Source organism: Lithobates pipiens, unplaced genomic scaffold (assembly GCF_037356315.1).
Source record: "Lithobates pipiens isolate NorthernLeopardFrog02 unplaced genomic scaffold, aLitPip1_a1.2 Scaffold_25, whole genome shotgun sequence".
NCBI classification, from domain to species: domain Eukaryota; kingdom Metazoa; phylum Chordata; class Amphibia; order Anura; family Ranidae; genus Lithobates; species Lithobates pipiens.
This window is the reverse complement of record NW_027507787.1, coordinates 108,366,487-108,386,583: the sequence shown is the minus strand read 5'-3', so window position 1 is coordinate 108,386,583 and position 20,097 is coordinate 108,366,487. Positions and strand designations below refer to the sequence as shown.

General features: G+C 48.4%; 7 pseudogenes; all 7 read right to left on the bottom strand.

Moving 5' to 3' along the window:
• Positions 1-8,409: 8,409 nt before the first annotated feature.
• Positions 8,410-8,528, bottom strand: LOC143931736 (5S ribosomal RNA; annotated as a pseudogene).
• Positions 8,529-8,626: 98 nt separating this feature from the next.
• LOC143931960 (5S ribosomal RNA) lies at positions 8,627-8,746 on the bottom strand (annotated as a pseudogene).
• Positions 8,747-8,838: 92 nt separating this feature from the next.
• On the bottom strand, positions 8,839-8,957 carry LOC143931405 (5S ribosomal RNA; annotated as a pseudogene).
• Positions 8,958-14,264: 5,307 nt separating this feature from the next.
• Positions 14,265-14,383, bottom strand: LOC143931175 (5S ribosomal RNA; annotated as a pseudogene).
• A 100-nt stretch (positions 14,384-14,483) lies between these two features.
• Positions 14,484-14,602, bottom strand: LOC143931226 (5S ribosomal RNA; annotated as a pseudogene).
• Positions 14,603-14,921: 319 nt separating this feature from the next.
• LOC143931928 (5S ribosomal RNA) lies at positions 14,922-15,040 on the bottom strand (annotated as a pseudogene).
• Positions 15,041-18,867: 3,827 nt separating this feature from the next.
• Positions 18,868-18,986, bottom strand: LOC143931917 (5S ribosomal RNA; annotated as a pseudogene).
• Between the last annotated feature and the right edge of the window lie 1,111 nt (positions 18,987-20,097).

Sequence of the window (20,097 nt, the reverse complement as noted above, 5' to 3'; positions counted from 1 at the left end):
ATTGTCCTATTGGTCTGCTCACAATGCTATGTATAATAATACAAATCTTTCAAAAGCAATATCGTCTCACTGCAATACTTACACTCTGCATAGTAAATAGGAATAATGCGAATAATGCTAATAATAAAGTCGTCTAAAACTCGGCTATAAGTAGAGAATAAAACTATCTTACATCAAAATAAACCATGTACTGCCAAACCAATAACGGCCAATTACTTAACGTCTATCAGTCAATGACTTAACAAAATAAACTTAGCACTCTTTTGCTCTATTTTGTATATTTGTAGTTCTCCACATTAACTGTCACATTGATATCACCACTGACAACACACCACTTTTTAACAGCACCAAAATATGAAAAAAGCACTTTACATGTTTCAGAAGTAGTTGTATTAGCAAAAAATAAAGTCCTGTCTTCTTTACACGCTAGCTTTTCTGTATACATTAATCTCTCGGTGTACACCAGCCACTCTATATAGACTAGCCTCTCTGTCTTCTGTATACACGTGCCCGTAATCTATATACACTAGCCTGCCTTCTTTTTACAATAGTCTCGGTGTCCCAGCCTCTCTGCATACACTAGCCTCACTGAATTCCCCAGACTGTCTTCTGTATACACAAGCCTATCTGTAAAAAAAAAATAGCCGGTCTTCTGCATACACTCTCTGTGTAACACAGTCTCTCTCTGGATTGCCTAGCCTCCATCTCTGCATACCCAGGACCTTCCTCTGTATAATCTAGCCTATCTGTATACACTAGCCTGTCTTTTGTACAAATTAGCCTCTCTGTAGCCGGTCTTCTGTATACACGAGCCTCACTGTCTACTCTTGGTTGTGTTTTGTATACACTAGCATCTCTTTATACATTAGCTCTCTGTATACCCAAGCCTCTCTGTATAAACTAGTCCACCGGTATACACTAGCAAGTCTGCATACACTAGCCTCTCTTTGTAACCCAACTTCTCTCTCTGTATACCTTAGCCTCCATCTCTGCATACCCAGGACGTTCTTCTCTATAATCTAGCCTATGTGTATACACTAGCCGGTCTTCTGTAGACATTAGCCTCCCTGTATAAACTAGCTGGTCTACTGTATACACTAGTCCGTCTGTATACACTAGCAAGCTTGCATACACTAACCTCTCTGTGTAACCCAGCCTCCATCTCTGCATACCCAGGACGTTCTTCTCTATAATCTAGCCTATTTGTATACACTAGCCTGTCTTTTGTACACATTAGCCTCTCTGTATAAACTAGCCGGTCCTCTGTATACACTTGTCCGTCTGTATACACTAGCAAGTCTGTGTAACCAAGCCTCTCTCTCTGCATACCCTAGCCTCCATCTCTTGCATAAACCAGGACCTTCTTCTGTATAATCTAGCCTATCTGTATACACTAGCCTGTCTTTTGTACACATTAGCCTCTCTGTGTAAACTAGCCGGTCTACTGTATACACTAGTCCATCTGTATACACTAGCAAGTCTGCATACTCCTGCCTCTCTGTGTAACCCAGCCTCTCTCTCTCTGTATACCCTAGCCTCCATCTCTGCATACCCAGGACGTTCTTCTGTATAATCTAGCCTATCTGTATAAACTAGCCTGTCTTTTGTACACATGAGCCTCTCTGTATAAACTAGCCGGTCCTCTGTATACACTAGTCCGTCTGTATACACTAGCAAGTCTGTGTAACCAAGCCTCTCTCTCTGCATACCCTAGCCTCCATCTCTTGCATAACCAGGACCTTCTTCTGTATAATCTAGCCTATCTGTATACACTAGCCTGTCTTTTGTACACATTAGCCTCTCTGTATAAACTAGCCGGTCTACTGTATACCCTAGTCCATCTGTATACACTAGCAAGTCTGCATACTCCTACCTCTCTGTGTAACCCAGCACGGTCTCTCTCTCTGTACACCCTAGCCTCCATCTCTGCATACCCAGGACGGTCTTCTGTATAATCTAGCCTATCTATATACACTAGCCTGTGTTGTGTACACTTTAGCCTCTCTGTATAAACTAGCCGGTCTTCTGCATACACGAGTCTCTCTGTATACCCTTTGATGTCTTTTGTATACACTAGCTGTTCTTTATACATTAGCTCTGTGCATACCCAAGCCTCTCTGTATACACTAGTCCGTCTGTATACACTAGCAAGTCTGCATACACCAGCCTCTCTGTGTAACCCAGCCTCTCTCTCTGCATACCCAAGATGTTCTTCTCTATAATCTAGCCTATTTGTATACACTAGCCTGTCTTTTGCACACATTAGCCTCCCTATATAAACTAGCTGGTCTTCTGTATACACTAGTCCGTCTGTATACACTAGCAAGTATGCATACTCTAGCCTCTCTCTCTGTATACCCTAGCCTCCATCTCTGCATACCCAGGACGTTCTTTTGTATAATCTAGCCTATCTGTATACACTAGTGTATACAGACAGACTAGTGTATACAGAGGACCGGCTAATGTGTACAAAAGACAGGCTAATGTATACAGATCGGCTAGATTATACAGAAGAACGTCCTGGGTATGCAGAGCGCTCAGCTTCAAGGGATGGCCAACGTGAGTAATATGAGGGACACTCCTCACCCCTGCCCCCACCTACCAGATCTGACTTTCATCCCCTTGCCCTCTCTGCCCGGTCATCTGGTGGCAGTTTTATGCACTCCCTGGCCCCCACCCATTCATAATCCTTACCGACCTTTCCTTCGGCTGCTCACAGGAACACACTGGATGACTTGTCTAATTAACCAACTTGTACAAGACACCGCTATCCTCCTGTCTGACACCAGTCCCCCTTGGAGGCTTTACCCCTCACTGTTTGGGTGGTCCCTGCCTCTCCCTGGATGCTCCACATATACCACAACGACATTGTCAGAGGGGCACCACTTGACAGGACACGGGGCTGTCATGCCGGTGGCATCTCCCATTGGAGGAAGGGATGATGGCCCCAACCCCTTGCCAGCAAGTTCTTTCATGTACAGTCCAGGGCGGCTCATCTTCCCTTCTGGAGTCTTGAGATGGGGGAGTTGCACTTTGGGGGGTCTGAGTGATACCTAGTGCGCTGTACTGGAAGGGCCTGACATTCCCGCATATGTGTCCCCTCCCCCTGGTTGCGCCCCTCGTCCCCCCCTCTGGCTCCCACCTACTCTTTGCCGACATTGCCTTCTGCAGCTTTCGGGGACCCTGGATGACTTATTTATTGAGCCTATTGGTACGAGACACTGCTTCCCTCCAGGGTGACTCTTGACCCCCCTGGAGGATTTACCCCTTACTGTTTGGGCAGTCCCAGCCTCCCTCTGGATGCTCTACACAGCCCCCGATGGCGATGCAGGAGAGACACTAATTGGCGGGCCCCAGGACTGCTGCTCGGGTGAAGTCTCCCGTTGGATGGCCCCAGCCCCTTGCCTGCCGGATTTTCTATGCACCGACCAGGGCTGCTCCTCTTTCATCTTGATGTGGTGACCATGGAGGGGAGGAGTTGAAATTTATGGGGTCCGGGTGTTTGCTGGTGGGAGTGCGCTAAAGGACTTGACATTTCCGCATTTTTGTCCCCTCTCCCCGGTTTCCCCCCTCCCTCCCCCCCCCCTTCCCACCCTTCCCTTCCCTTCTTTCCCTCCCCTCCTTTCCCTCCCCTCCTTTCCCTCCCCTCCTTTCCCTCCCCCTTTCCCCCCTTCCACTCCCCCTTTCCCCCCTTCCCTGCCCCTTTTCCCCCCGGGGCGTGGACGGGGGAGAGGGGGTAAGGAGAGGACAATCTGCCAAAGGGAGAAATGCATTTGTTCGGGGACTGCATGTACTTTAGGGGTATGGGACGGGGGGTGGTGGATCCCATTCTGTGATGCCTTTTCTGTTGTGACGGGCTCCCTCGTGCATGCCTACGTTTAGTGCAAGCCGAGGCGACCCCTCAGTGCTGACAGTTATATGCTCTACCTCTGTTTTGGTTATACTATTGTTTTTTGGTTATATGATGTTACTGATTGTCTTTTATTTGCATACCGGTATCAGACGTGACATTTACCACTGCCGAGACTGGGGGGACTAGGATTCGGGGGCTCCCTCTCCGACCTGTCTACCCACCAACCCAAGTAGGACAGCGCTTTAAACCCAGTGTACATCTGGTAAGCGCTATAGCATAATTGTGCTGTTTTAGTATACCCTTCCTGTACTGTTGAGTGCGGACAACCCTTAATTTCCCTCTCCCCCTGGGGTTGAGGTGCCCGGCCTCTTTTTCCCTTTACCTTTCCTTCCATTTGCCCTTCCTTTCTCCCCCTTAGTTCCCGCCATGCATTACCTACCCAAAACCTACCTTGGTTCAACTTTCTTTGCTTTTCTCTGACGTCCCCCTCCCCCTCCCCCTCCCCGAGGAGCGATGGCAGACTCAGTCAAGGTCACCTCTCTAAACGTTAAGGGACTGAACTCCCCTGAAAAACGGTGGATCCTCCTGTGAGAACTGAAGACTTCCTGTACTGATGTGGCCTTTATACAAGAAACACATTTTAAAAATACTAGCCTCCCCTTTCTATGGTCGAGATCCTTCCCTAAGGTCTACCACTCTACTAACCCCTCCTCTAAGACCAAGGGAGTCTCCATTCTGATCTCTAGCAGGCTCCCCTGGGTTCCCCAGGATTCTCTGGTGGACCCTGGGGGCCGATATCTTTTTCTTAGGGGCCACATTGGAGAGCGCCTTTTTACATTTGCCACTGTGTACGCTCCCAATGATCACCAAGACACGTTTCTCAGAACTACCCTGCACAGATTATGTGACTTTCGGGAGGGCCAGTTTATATTAGGTGGGGACTTTAATGTCCCCTTTCGCCATCGGTTGACACTTCTGCCTCTTGCTCCTCGCTCCTCATTTCCTCTAGAAAGCGGATTACTAAGTGTTTACTGAATGACCAATTAGTTGATGTCTGGCGTCTGCAACACTCTGGGGAAAGGGACTGCTCTTTTTGCTCTTCCCCTCACAAATCATACTTGAGGATAGACTTCTTCTTGATTCCACATGACCAACTGCACTTGGTGAGCTCTTCCTCCATCGGCCATATAACTTGGTCCGACCACGCTCCTGTAGCCCTTACCTACACCCTCTCTAGGAACCCATCACCTAGGTCTCTATTCTGGCACCTTAATGAGAGCCTTCTCCAGATACCGGAAGTTTTAGCAGATGTGACCAGGGAATTGGACCTTTATTTCCAAGAAAACTAAACGCAGGACTGTGACCCGGGGATAATTTGGGAGGCTCACAAGTCAGTACTCCGCAGGGTACTTATCAGGCACAGGGCGCGCATCAAACGAACACGGAAGGAACAGCTTGCTAATCTGTTTCGTGAACTTGCCTCTGTGGAAGCGAAACATAAACAAACCCCCTTACGGACCTTAGAGATTGAATTGGGGACACTCTGTACCCATATTGCTGACCTACTCCATTATAAAGCGAAAGCGGCACTCCAGTTTTGTCGTAAACTGACGTAGGAGTCAGGGGACAAATGCGGAAAAATCTTAGCCAGGTCGGTAAAGGAGTTGAAATCTGGCTCTTACATACCACAGTTGATAGATGAGAATGGCCAGAGGGCCTCTACCCCAACCCAAATAGCCGAAGTCTTTGAAAAATGTTACTCTGATCTCTACAACCTGCCCGATTCAGGGTCTGGACAGGACAATATAGACAGATATGTAACCGGTTCTGGTCTACCAACCCTCTCATCGGAATCACGGGAGTACTTGGAGGACCCGATCACACTGGAAGAAGTCCAGACGGCGGTGGGACCTCCGAAGGTGGGTAAGGCTCCGGGCCCTGACGGATATACCGCACAATAATTTAAGACCTTCCTCCCTATTCTCGGCCCGCGCTTGGTGAATTTATTTAATACTCTGAGCTCGAATGGGGATTTTCCTAAGGATACCCTTAGAGCCCACATCGCGTTGATACCTAAGGAGGGCCTATGTGGGAGCTACAGACCCATTTCCCTCCTAAATTCGGTCCTAAAACTATTCTCTAAAATCCTCGCCACGTGATTGGCACATCACTTGCAGTCCCTTATACATATTGACCAGTTAGGTTTTATTCCCACCAGGGAAGATAGGGACAACACCATAAAGGTGCTTGCCCTGATCCATAAAGCAAAGTCATCTGGGACCCCTTGTCTTTTCATGAGTACTGATGCTGAGAAGGCTTTTGATCGGGTCAAATGGACATTAATGTTCTCGGTCCTTCGCCATATAGGTCTGAGTGAACGGATGCTGGCATGGATAAGTAAGATATACTCACGCCCTTCAGCTCAAGTCAAAGCGAATGGGGTTCTCTCATCTCCCCTTGACATCAGGAATGTCATTGGAACCCTTTCTCTCCACAATTCGACAAAACTCAGACATAACGGGACTCTAAATGGGTACTATTGAGTGCAAGATATCTGCCTACGTGGATGACATGCTGTTCTCGCTGACGAATCCCAGAGTTTCCTTGCCAAATCTCCTTCGGGAATTCCAGATATACGGGATACTTCGTGAAATCAAAGGCCATGGGGGTTGCAGTCCCCCCGCAAACGTTAATAGACTTGCAGTCCAATTTTCGATTTAAATGGACCCATACAGCCCTTAAGTACTTAGGTACTTACATTCCACCGGACATCGCGCGTACGTTTATGTTGAACTTCCCCCCACCCCTTGTCACTAAGATCCGCAGTTTGCTTCACGGGTGGCATTCTGGCCTCCATTCCTGGTTCAGGAGATGCAATCTCATTAAAATGAACATACTCCCTAAATTTACTTATCTTTTCCAAGCTCTCCCGATCCAGATTCCAGTCCTGTTTTTTAAGCAAGCTCAATCCTTGCTCACTCAATTTAACTGGGCCCACAAAAATCCCAGACTTAAGCGGTCACAGCTGACATTGTCTAAACAACAGGGAGGGTTGGTTCTCCCTGACTTGCGACGCTACTACCTGGCCTCCCATCTGGGGCGTGTATTGGACTGGAATCGAAACAAACTTTCTAAGCTCACTCCCGTATTCCGCTAAGAAGCGCCATGTGGTGCCATAAGTATTTACCCACAGAATTTATGTCACATCCCACTATAGGGGTTTAGTTGAAAGTCAGTCACCTGATCGCTACCCAAAACACTCACATCTTTGACTTCCCCCCTATTCCCTATACGTGGCCATCCAACCTTTGAACTGGGGACCCACTTAGAAATTCCAACCTAGACAATGCGTCTAAATTCGTCATTGATGGAAAATGGCCTTCTTTCTCAACCCTAACAGATCCGACAGGGCTTTTACAACTGCCTTTTTGGAGAGCGGTGCAACATCATTTTCTCCATTCCATCCCCCAATCCTCAAACGTTCACCCGCCCTCAGACGGAGTTTGAGACTCTATGCAGGAGCGAAGGCCCTTTGGCCCACATTCTCTCTCAAACAGATTACCCACACTTAACCTGTCTGTCCAACTGGGAAAAGGACCTTAATTGCTCATTTTACCCAGCACAGAGACAACACATTATCACTTTGGCTCTCAAAATGTCGCTGTGCACGAAGATACAGGAGACTAATTTTAAACTTCTCACCAGGTGGTATTTGACACCATCAAAGCTGCAGAAATGTTTCCCCTCTTCCTCGAACATATGCTGGAGGTGTGGAGAAGAAGAGGGCACGTTGCTGCACATTTTTTGGTCCTGCCCCAGCTTGGTGGACTTCTGGACAGAGATCCGATGCATAACACAAAAATTCACAGACTTCTCCATCCAGGAAGAGGCTGCATTCTTTCTCTTGCACCATTCACAGATTCCCATTAAGAAGTAGAAAAAAATCAATTTTACGGCATGTGATAAATGCGGCGAAATCCTGCATCCCTCTCACTGGCTTAGGAAAATAGGGGACATTAAAAAAAATGGAGGACTTGATCCTCACATCACAAGGTAAACAAGAATTTTTTAAACAAACCTGGGACATCTGGAATACCTTTATATTCTCGCTGGAAGGATGTCGCCTGCTATCGCCTTAGTGCTCTGAGCTTTCCTTGACTGGCCCCTTGGACAGTGGCTGCCATCGTGTCTCGTCCCCTCTTCTCCTTTTCTGATCTTTCAGCCCTTCTCTTTTCTGCCTTCCTCCCCTATCTCTCACCCCCTCCACCCCCTCTCTCTTTTGGAAAGAGTGGAAAATTGGGAATGACGGCCCCACACCCCCCTCTGGATGGAATATGCCGGAGGGACCTGGGGTTTGTGTGACCCTGGATCTTGGTACAGTACTTTATCCGTGCCTCGAATCATTGTGATTGATGGAAGGCAGACTCACAGTTGCGAATATACCTGTATCAAGTATTGTTCAGCTGCTTTTTGCTCTGTATTTCTCTGTTGCATTATGTACTCGGGGGACCGTCTTCCCCTATTTGGAGAAAAAATTATATTTGAAAAAAAAAAGAAGCCTACGACACCTGGTATTCCCAGGCGGTCTCCCATCCAGGCATTAACCAGGCCCGACCCTGCTTAACCTCCAAGATCAGACGAGATGGAACAGATTCAGGGTGATGTGGCCGTAGCCAACATCTTCAGGCACTCTCAACTCTCTTGACAAACACCAAGATGGTCACCTTGGAAACAAGCGGAAAAAAATAGGTCAACGGCAACAACATATAAAGAAGCCTACGGCATCTGGAAATCCCAGGCGGTCTCCCATCCAGGTACTAAACTGGTCCCAACCCTGCTTAGCCTCTGAAATCAGATGAGATTGGGCTCTTTCAGGGTGGTGTGGCCGTAGGAGATTTCTTCAGGCACTCTCAACCTTGACTAACGCCAATATGGTCACCTTGGGAAACAAACAAAAAAAAGTCAACGCCAACAACATGAGAAGAAGTCTACAGCACCTAGTATTCCCAGGTGGTCTCCCATCCAGGTATTAACAAGGCCCGACCCTGTTTAGTCTCTGAGATCAGACGAGATCTGGTGCTTTCAGGGTTATGTGGCCATAGGCGAGCTCTTCAGGCGCTCTCAACCCTCTTGACAAACACCAAGATGGTCACCTTGGAAAACAAAAAAAAAAAAAAAAACAAGTCAACGCCAACAACATAAAAAGAAGCCTTCAGCACCTAGTATTCCCAGGTGGTCTCCAATCCAGGTACTAGCAAGGCCCGACCCTGTTTAGCCTCTGAGATCAGAGGAGATCGGGCGCTTTCAGGCTTATGTGCCCATAGGCAATCTCTTTGGGCACTCTCAACCCTCTTGACAAATGCCAAGATAGTCACCTTGGGAAACAAGCGAAAAAAAAACAGGTCAATGTCAACAACATAAAAAGAAGACTACGGCACCTGGTATTCCAAAGCCATCTCCCATCCAGGGACTAACTAGGCCCAACCCTTCTTAGCCTCAGAGATGAGAAGAGATAGGGCTCTTTCAGGGTGATGCTGCTGTAAGCGAACTCTTTGGGCACTCTCAACCCTCTTGACAAATGCCAAGATGGTCACCTTGGGAAACAAGCGGAAAAAAAACAAAACGAATCAACGCCAACAACATAAAAAGAAGCCTACAATAACTGGTATTCCCAGGTGGTCTCCCATCCAGGTACTAACCAGGCCTGACTCTTCTTAGCCTCCAAGATCAGACGAGATTGGGTGCTTTCAGAGTGCTCGGACTCTTTCCCCATCACTAATGGGACGAGGCAGGGGTGCCCTCTGTCTCCCCTAATTTTTATTCTGACACTGGAACCACTTATGTGTCACGTTCGGAATGACCCGAATATTACTGGCATATCCAAACCCTCGGCACACCACAAAATTGCGGCGTACGCTGACGATCTAATTTTTTTCGTCTCCAATCCACACATTTCGCTTCCCAATATACTCGCGGCTCTCCGGCGATACGGCAGCCTATCAAAATATAAAATCAATTGCGCCAAGTCGGCTGTATTGAATATATCGGTCCCGGATGGTGAGGCCAAGAGGCTACGCTCCGCTTTTCCATTCTACTGAGCTGAAAAATCTATACGTTACCTGGGCGTTGACATCGCAGCGGATTTGGCGCAATTGTACCCGCTTAATTTTGTCCCTCTCCTGAATAGACTGAAATCTGATTTGGGAAACTGGCATGCTTTAACACTGACCTGGTTCGGGCGCTGTAATGCATTCAATATGACGGCCCTCCCGCGGATCTTATACTTGTTCCAGACATTACCGATCCGGCTACCCCCAATTTTTTTCAGACAACTGCAGGTGCTGCTCCGGGACTTTATTTGGGCGCGCAAACCGCCCAGAGCCCGTTTGCAATTGCTTGCCAGACCAAAGGACAAGGGGGGTCTGGGTCTCCCAGATCTGAGACAATACAACAGAGCGACTCTGCTAGCGAGAGTCGTTGATTGGCATTGTAATGGCCCACACAAGCAGTGGGTGGAGATGGAGATTGAGGATGGATCCATTCCCCTATTGACCTCCCCGTGGCTCCTGTCCTCCCTACCAAAAGACCTCAGAGATCACCCCGTAGTGGGAGCTACGTTGGCTGTTGTGCGGAGGTTGTTCCGCTGCACACACATTGCTCCCCTGCCGTCACCAATGACTCTGATTATAGGTAATCCAGACTTCCCACCGGGATTTACCAACAAGAAACTGCGACAGTTGACAGTGGTGGGGAAACAGGGTCTGGGAGAGGTGTGGCCCTCGGGAGGGCTCCCGACCACGCAAACTGTCGCCGAGCTTTCTGACCCTCCGCTTGACCTGTTTAATGCTTATCAACTTCGTCACTTTCTTCTGGCCATACAAAGGGCCCCCTACACTCCTAGAGACCTGACGCCCTATGAATCCATCTGTCACAAAATGGAACCTGTGCGACACACCCTCTCCCTCCTGTACAACCAATTAAGTAGTCAGGAGGAGGAGTCGACCCCACCATTTATCCACAAATGGGAGAGGGACTTTGGCATCACATTTACCCCACAACAGATAGGGAAGATCCTGACAATAGTACATAAAGCTTCCATCGCAAACCAATATCAAGAATCAGGATACAAGATAGTCTCACGCTGGTATAGAGTCCCATACCTTCTGAATAAAATGAATAGATCGATTCCGGATGTTTGTTGGAGGTGCAATTCAGATACGGGGACCATGGGACACATTTTCTGGGCATGCCCGGCCTTGAGGAACTTTTGGGTGGAGGTGACCGGGACGATAAAAACTCTCAGAAATGTAGATATCGCAGACAACCCAGCAGCGTGCCTTCTACACTTGACCGGACAGCCTGTTCGAAAATACAAAAAAACCCTCACGATGCAACTCCTGAACACCACCCGGGCCGGCATTCCCACACTGTGGAGGCAGCCTCAGCCCCCATCCAAGGAGCTGTGGTATTCCAAAGTCAATCATATTCTCCGGATGGAAGATTTGACCGCCACCCTTCACAACACTGAAGAGGCATTTAGTGTTACATGGAGGCCCTGGAGGTATTTTACTGGTACTTGAGACTACATTCGGGAGGTGAGCAGCGCCCCTTTTTAGGCTTTTAGGCTCTTTCAGGGTGATTTGGCTGTAGGCACTCTCTTTGGGCACTCTGAAGCCTCTTGACAAGAGCCAAGATGGTCACCTTGGGAAACAAGCTAAAAAAAACAGGTCAAAGCCAACAACATAAAAAGAAGCCTACGGCATCCAGTATTCCCAGGCGATCTCCCAATCAAGACACTAACCAGACCAGATCCTTCTATGGCACCTGGTCTTCCTAGGCAGTCTCCCATCCAGGTACTAACTAGGCCTGACGCTGCTTAGCCTCTGAAATCAGACGAGATTGGGTGCTTTCAGGTTGATGTGGCCATAAGCGTTCTCTTCAAGACACGCCCAACCCTGTTGACAAACGCCAAGATGGTCGCCTTGAGAAACAAGCAAAAAAAACAGGTCAAAGCCAACAACATAAAAAGAAGCCTATGGGCTTACAGCGGACCTTAAAAGATGGGACCCACTAGCTCTGTCATGGTTCGGACGCTGTAATGTGTTGAAGATGAACGCGATGCCACGACTTCTGTATCTACTACAAGCCTTACCTATCAAAATACCCCAGACTTTATTTCAAGCGGTTCGCTCAATCTTTATCAAGTTCCTCTGGCGCGGAAAACATATGCGTATTGGTAGGGCAATGCTATTGCGACCGAAATTGCGGGGAGGTACTGGCTTCCCGGACCCTGCTCTATATTGCACAGCGACGCACATGACACCGGTTGACTGGTGCTGGTGTTCTGCCATATACTGTCCGGCCATGATATAGTGTCCGCGCCGTACTGCGCATGCGCAGTACGGAGCAGACGAAGATTCGGAAAATCTCCGAAGCTGAACGGCGCCTGCGCGGTGAGTGGAGGTGGTAGCCCCACCATCCAAACGGACATAGGGATGTGAATATTAGAGGGCCCCTCGCAGGCGAGCTTTGCTTCCACGCTTCGGGCTTGGCCTCGCTGCGCTCGGCTCTTTTATATTCTTACTCTATGTCCACTTGGATAGTGGGGATAGAACCTGGACTCAGTGCGCAGGCGCCGTTCATGCTCGCCAATTTTCGGAATCTGTGTTGCTGTGTACTGCGCATGCGCAGTACACAGCGGACACTATCCGATGGGGGACCATATGTGATAAGACACCGGCATGGGGAACTGAAGCTATGGGTCAAGCTAGAGCAGGAGATGGCGCGGGTTCCACTGGCTGGTCTGCCTTGGGCGGGGAGGCCATTGGAGCCCTGTGTGACTACTCACCCGTTAACTGGCCCCTCGCTCGCCGAGATGGATAGTTTTTTTCACCTTTCCCACCTGACTAACTTCCCTTCTCCTATGACCCCAATTATTGGACATCCTAGATTCCCTCCGGGCCTGTCTGACCAGGCCTTTACCAGGCAAGCCCCGAAAGGGCTTCTGAGAGCAGCCCTAATTCCTGGACCCACGGGCTTGATTCCCATGGGGACCATACTGCTAGAGCAAGTACCTGTTGCATTGGATAGCTGGAGAGCTAGACGGCTAATCCATTTCCTCGGATCACTACCTAACCATTCGTTCTTCTCTAGACAATTCCACCCCTTCGAGGAACTTTGCCTGGATGATGGCCCAATTCGTGGTTCCCTCTCTAGGTCCTACCAAATCCTGACAGACGCACAATCCTCCACGGATCCACCCTTCCTAGCTAAATGGAAAAGGGACTTACAAACTACATTCTCCAAACCACAGAAGGACAGAATACTCTTTTTCGCCCATAAGTCGTCACTCTGCAGTAAATATCAGGAGATCTCATATAAGCTGATCACACGCTGGTATCGTACACCGGTGGTGTTGGCCAAAATATTCCCCGGTCAATCTGACCGCTGCTGTCACTGTGGGCAACAGGCTGGCACCATTCTCCACATTTTCTGGGAATGCCCTAAATTACAAACATTCTGGCAGCCTGTCCTGAGACTCATCCACAAGTTCACAGACGTTTCCTTAGCCAATGATCCCGCAGCAGTTCTTCTCAATCTAACTCCTATGTCGAGAAAGCGTTATCATAAGTCCTTACTTAAACATCTCCTCAATGCAGCTAGGGCCTGCATCCCAAGTCAGTGGAAAGAGCAATCTGCTCCAATGGTGACCCAGTGGTTCGCAAGGGTAAATGATATTGAACAAATGGAAGACCTGACTGCCACAATGAGGGATAAAACGGAGGAGCATGGGAACAGATGGTTCTACTGGACCCAGTTTCGCTTTTCGGAAGAATACCTCCGCGAGACATAGTAAGCTCATGGTGATCGTTGGAGATCGCTGTTCCAAGCGTTGGACAGCTGATGAGCTGGTGAGCCGAGGGCGTCTCTTGCTCCCTGGGAGGGGACCCCACCCTATCCACTCTACCCACGACACCCCCCTTGCCCCTTCTTTTCCTTTTCTGCCATTTCCTTCCCCAATCTTCTCTTTCCCCTTCTCCCTCCTTTCAGTTCTACTATTTCCCTTCTTAACTCAAAAAAGGGAAAAGAAAATGTATTTGTTCCGACCCCATTTGACTACTACACAATACTCTTCCCCTATCTATGGATATCTAAACTCTTCGAGGGTAGCAGGGCTAGTATCAATAATATTTTAAGTGGTAGAGGATCCCAACGAGATGGAGCTTTAATCTCATCTTGATATGACCACAAAGCTGTACACGTGCTATTCTCCTCGGACTTCTTACCATTGGCTCTGATATCCATGCAATATGATCGTTTGTTTGTAACTATTTGTATCACACATTCTGTGAAGTTGCCTTTGCATTGTATGTCGCATACTACTAAATAAAAAATAAATAAATAAAAAAAAAGCCTATGGCACCTGGTATTCCCAGGCGGTCTCCCATCCAGGTACTAACCAGGCCCGACACTGTTTAGCATCCGAGATCAGACGAGATTGGGCGCTTTCAGGGTTATGGGGCCGTAGGTGATCTCTTCCGGCACTCTCAACCCTCTTAACAAACGCCAAGATGGTCACCTTGGGAAACAAGTGAAAAAAAAACAGGACAAGGCCAACAACATAAAAAGAAGCCTACAGCACCTAGTATTCCCAGGTGGTCTCCAATCCCGGTACTAGCAAGGCCCAACCCTGTTTAGCTTCTGAGATCAGAGGAGATCGGGCGCTTTCAGGGTTATGTGCCCATAGGCAATCTCTTTGGGCATTCTCAACCCTCTTGACAAATGCCAAGATAGTCACCTTGAGATACAAGCGAAAAAAAACAGGTCAATGTCAACAACATAAAAAGAAGAATACGGCACCTGGTATTCCAACGCCATCTCCCATCCAGGTACTAACTAGGCCCAACCCTTCTTAGCCTCAGAGAAGAGAAGAGATAGGGCTCTTTCAGGGTGATGCTGCTGTAAGCGATCTCTTTGGGCACTCTCAACCCTCTTGACAAATGCCAAGATGGTCACCTTGGGAAACAAGCAAAAAAAAAAACGAATCAACGCCAACAACATAAAAAGAAGCCTACAATAACTGGTATTCCCAGGTGGTCTCCCATCCAGGTACTAACCAGGCCCGACTCTTCTTAGCCTCCAAGATCAGACGAGATTGGGTGCTTTCAGAGTGATGTGGCCATAGGCAATCTCTTCAGGCACTCTCAACCCTCTTGAGAAACACCAAGATGGTCACTTTGGGAAACAAGCGAAAAAAAAACAGGTCAACGCCAACAAAATAAAAAGAAGTCTACGACACCTGGTATTCCCAGGCGGTCTTCCATCCAGGTACTAAACAAGGCCCTACTCTTCTTAGCCTCCAACATCAAACGAGATCAGGTGCTTTCAGGGTGATGTGCCCGTAGGCAATCTCTTCAGGCACTTTCAACCCTCTTGACAAATGCCAAGATGGTCACCTTGGGAAACAAGCAAAAAAAATAAAAATAAGTCGGAAGCTAGAGACAATACGGCCCGAGTCCTCAATTTAATCCATGCGGCGCATGTACAGGGAAGGCCCTTGCTTATGTTGTCAACGGACGCGGAGAAGGCCTTTGACAGGGTGGCCTGGCACTTTATGCAGGCCACCCTGGAACATATAGGTCTTGGCCCCAACATGATGATGTCGCTTTACTCCACACAGTCGGCAGCGGTACGGGTGAACGAGTGCTGCTCGGACTCTTTCCCCATCACTAATGGGATGAGGCAGGGGTGCCATCTGTCTCCCCTAATTTTTATTCTGACACTGGAACCACTTATGTGTCACGTTCGGAATGACCCGAATATTACTGGCATATCCAAACCCTCGGCACACCACAAAATTGCGGCGTACGCTGATGTTATAATTTTTTCCGTCTCCAATCCACACATTTTGCTTCCCAATATACTTGCGTCTCTCCAGTGATACGGCAGCCTATCAAACTATAAAATCAATTGCGCCAAGTCAGCTGTATTGAATATATCGGTCCCGGATGGTGAGGCCAAGAGGCTCCACTCCGCTTTTCCATTCTACTGGGCTGAATATACGTTATCTATACGTTACCTGGGCGTTGACATCGCAGCTGATTTAGCGCAATTGTACCCGCTTAATTTTGTCCCTCTCCTGAATAGACTGAAATCTGATTTGGGAAACTGGCATGCTTTAACACTGACCTGGTTCGGGCGCTGTAATGCATTCAAAATGACGGCCCTCCCGCAGATCTTATACATGTTCCAGACATTACCGATCCGGTTACCCCCAAATTTTTTCAGACAACTGCAGGTGCTGCACCGGGACTTTATTTGGGCGTGCAAACCGCCCAGAGCCCGTTTGCAATTGCTTGCCAGACCAAAGGACAAGGGGGGTCTGGGTCTCCCAGATCTCAGACAATACTACAGAGTGACTCTGCTAGCGAGAGTCGTTGATTGGCATTGTAATGGCCCACACAAGCAGTGGGTGGAGATGGAGATTGAGGATGGATCCATTCCCCTATTGACCTCCCCGTGGCTCCTGTCCTCCCTACCAAAAGACCTCAGAGGTCACCCCGTAGTGGGAGCTACGTTGGCTGTTGTGCGGAGGTTGTTCCGCTGCACACACATTGCTCCCCTGCCATCACCAATGACTCCGGTTATAGGTAATCCAGACTTCCCACCGGGATTTACCAACAAGAAACCGCGACAGTTGACAGTGGTGGGGAAACAGCGTCTGGGAGAGGTGTGGCCCTCGGGAGGGCTCCCGACCACGCAAACTGTCGCCGAGCTTTCTGACCCTCTGCTTGACTTGTTTAGTGCTTATCAACTTCGTCACTTTCTTCTGGCCATACAAAGGGCCCCCTACACTCCTAGAGACCTGACACCCTATGAATCCATCTGTCACAAAAGGGAACCTGTGCGACACACCCTCTCCCTCCTGTACAACCTATTGAGTAGTCAGGAGGAGGAGTCGACCCCCACCATTTATCCACAAATGGGAGAGGGACTTAGGCATCACATTTACCCCACAACAGATAGGGAAGATCCTGACCTTAGTACATAAAGCTTCCATCGCAAACCAATATCAAGAATAAGGATACAAGATAGTCTCACGCTGGTATAGAGTCCCATACCTTCTGAATAAAATGAATAGATCGATCCCGGATGTTTGTTGGAGGTGCAATTCAGATACGGGGACCATGGGACACATTTTCTGGGCATGCCCGGCCTTGAGGAACTTTTGGGTGGAGGTGACCGGGACGATAAAAAAACTCTCAGAAATGTAGATATCGCAGACAACCCAGCAGCGTGCCTTCTACACTTGACCAAACAGCCTGTTCGAAAATACAAAAAAACCCTCACGATGCAACTCCTGAACGCCGCCCGGGCCTGCATTCCCACACTGTGGAGGCAGCCTCAGCCCCCATCCAAGGTGCTGTGGTATTCCAAAGTCAATCATATTCTCCGGATGGAAGAATTGACCGCCACCCTTCACAACACTGAAGAGGCATTTAGTGTTACATGGAGGCCCTGGAGGTATTTTACTGGTAATTGAGACTACATTCGGGAGGTGAGCAGCGCCCCTGTCCCAGAAAAAGACTGAACATCTAACGTTTACCTACGTAGGCCATGTCTGCCCTGGGTGGCATTCCCCCCCCCTCCCTTTTTGTCTTTATTTTTCCTTTTTTTCCCTGCCGCCATCCCCCCCCCCCCCCTCCTCTCTCTCCGTCTTTGCACTCTTTTCTTCCCCCGTCCTCCCTTTTGACTATGCCTTGTCTCCTTACTAGCCTTTGGGACCCAGAAGAACCCCAGGGTTCTGGACACGACCGGCTCATATTTTACTCTGGTTCACATAGGTCATGATAAGCTGGCTCGCGGTGGTCCCAGTTGTTCTCCATGATTACATTTGTCCGAACGGAGCTGCAATAGTTATACTGTACTACATGTCGGAGGTGGGGTTTCTCTCTTTTCTGCATGAAACTCTAGGACTCCCCTCTGAGAACCCAGAGTTATTTGGCTGCCTATTTTTTGTTACCATGTAATTGTGACCCTGGGTCATGCTGTATAGTTGACTGTTATATTTATGTTGTTCTACTTATACTTAATAAAAGAATAAAACAAAAAATAAGTCAATGCCAACAACTTAAAAAAAAGCCTATGGCATCGAGAAATCCCAGGCGGTCTCCCATCCAGGTACTAACCAGGTCCCAACCCTGCTTAGCCTTTGAGATCAAATGAGATTTGGCTCTTTCAGGCTGATGCAGCCATAGTAGATTTTTTCAGGCATGCTCAACCCTCTTGACAAACGCCAAGATGGTCACCTTGGGAAACAAACAAAAAAAACAAGTCAAGGCCAACAACATAGAAAGAAGCCTACCGCACCGAGTATTTCCAGGCGGTCTCCCATCCAGGTATTAACAAGGCACGACCCTTTCTAGCCTCTGAGATCAGCGGAGATTGGGCGCTTTCAGGGTGATGTGCCCATAGGCAATCTCTTTGGGCACTCTCATCCCTCTCGAAAAATGCCAAGATAGTCACCCTGGGAAACAAGCGAAAAAAAACAGGTCAACGCCAACAACATAAAAAGAAGAATACGGCACCTGGTATTCCAAGGCCGTCTCCCATTCAAGTACTAACTAGGCCCAACCCTTCTTAGCCTCTGAGATCAGAAGAGATAGGGTGCTTTCAGGGTGATGCGGCTGTAAGCGATCTCTTTAGGCACTCTCAACCCTCTTGACAAATGCCAAGATAGTCACCTTGAGATACAAGCGAAAAAAAACAGGTCAATGTCAACAACATAAAAAGAAGAATACGGCACCTGGTATTCCAACGCCATCTCCCATCCAGGTACTAACTAGGCCCAACCCTTCTTAGCCTCAGAGAAGAGAAGAGATAGGGCTCTTTCAGGGTGATGCTGCTGTAAGCGATCTCTTTGGGCACTCTCAACCCTCTTGACAAATGCCAAGATGGTCACCTTGGGAAACAAGCAAAAAAAAAAACGAATCAACGCCAACAACATAAAAAGAAGCCTACAATAACTGGTATTCCCAGGTGGTCTCCCATCCAGGTACTAACCAGGCCCGACTCTTCTTAGCCTCCAAGATCAGACGAGATTGGGTGCTTTCAGAGTGATGTGGCCATAGGCAATCTCTTCAGGCACTCTCAACCCTCTTGAGAAACACCAAGATGGTCACTTTGGGAAACAAGCGAAAAAAAAACAGGTCAACGCCAACAAAATAAAAAGAAGTCTACGACACCTGGTATTCCCAGGCGGTCTTCCATCCAGGTACTAAACAAGGCCCTACTCTTCTTAGCCTCCAACATCAAACGAGATCAGGTGCTTTCAGGGTGATGTGCCCGTAGGCAATCTCTTCAGGCACTTTCAACCCTCTTGACAAACGCCAAGATGGTCACCTTGGGAAACAAGCAAAAAAAATAAAAATAAGTCGGAAGCTAGAGACAATACGGCCCGAGTCCTCAATTTAATCCATGCGGCGCATGTACAGGGAAGGCCCTTGCTTATGTTGTCAACGGACGCGGAGAAGGCCTTTGACAGGGTGGCCTGGCACTTTATGCAGGCCACCCTGGAACATATAGGTCTTGGCCCCAACATGATGATGTCGCTTTACTCCACACAGTCGGCAGCGGTACGGGTGAACGAGTGCTGCTCGGACTCTTTCCCCATCACTAATGGGATGAGGCAGGGGTGCCATCTGTCTCCCCTAATTTTTATTCTGACACTGGAACCACTTATGTGTCACGTTCGGAATGACCCGAATATTACTGGCATATCCAAACCCTCGGCACACCACAAAATTGCGGCGTACGCTGATGTTATAATTTTTTCCGTCTCCAATCCACACATTTTGCTTCCCAATATACTTGCGTCTCTCCAGTGATACAGCAGCCTATCAAACTATAAAATCAATTGCGCCAAGTCAGCTGTATTGAATATATCGGTCCCGGATGGTGAGGCCAAGAGGCTCCACTCCGCTTTTCCATTCTACTGGGCTGAATATACGTTATCTATACGTTACCTGGGCGTTGACATCGCAGCTGATTTAGCGCAATTGTACCCGCTTAATTTTGTCCCTCTCCTGAATAGACTGAAATCTGATTTGGGAAACTGGCATGCTTTAACACTGACCTGGTTCGGGCGCTGTAATGCATTCAAAATGACGGCCCTCCCGCAGATCTTATACATGTTCCAGACATTACCGATCCGGTTACCCCCAAATTTTTTCAGACAACTGCAG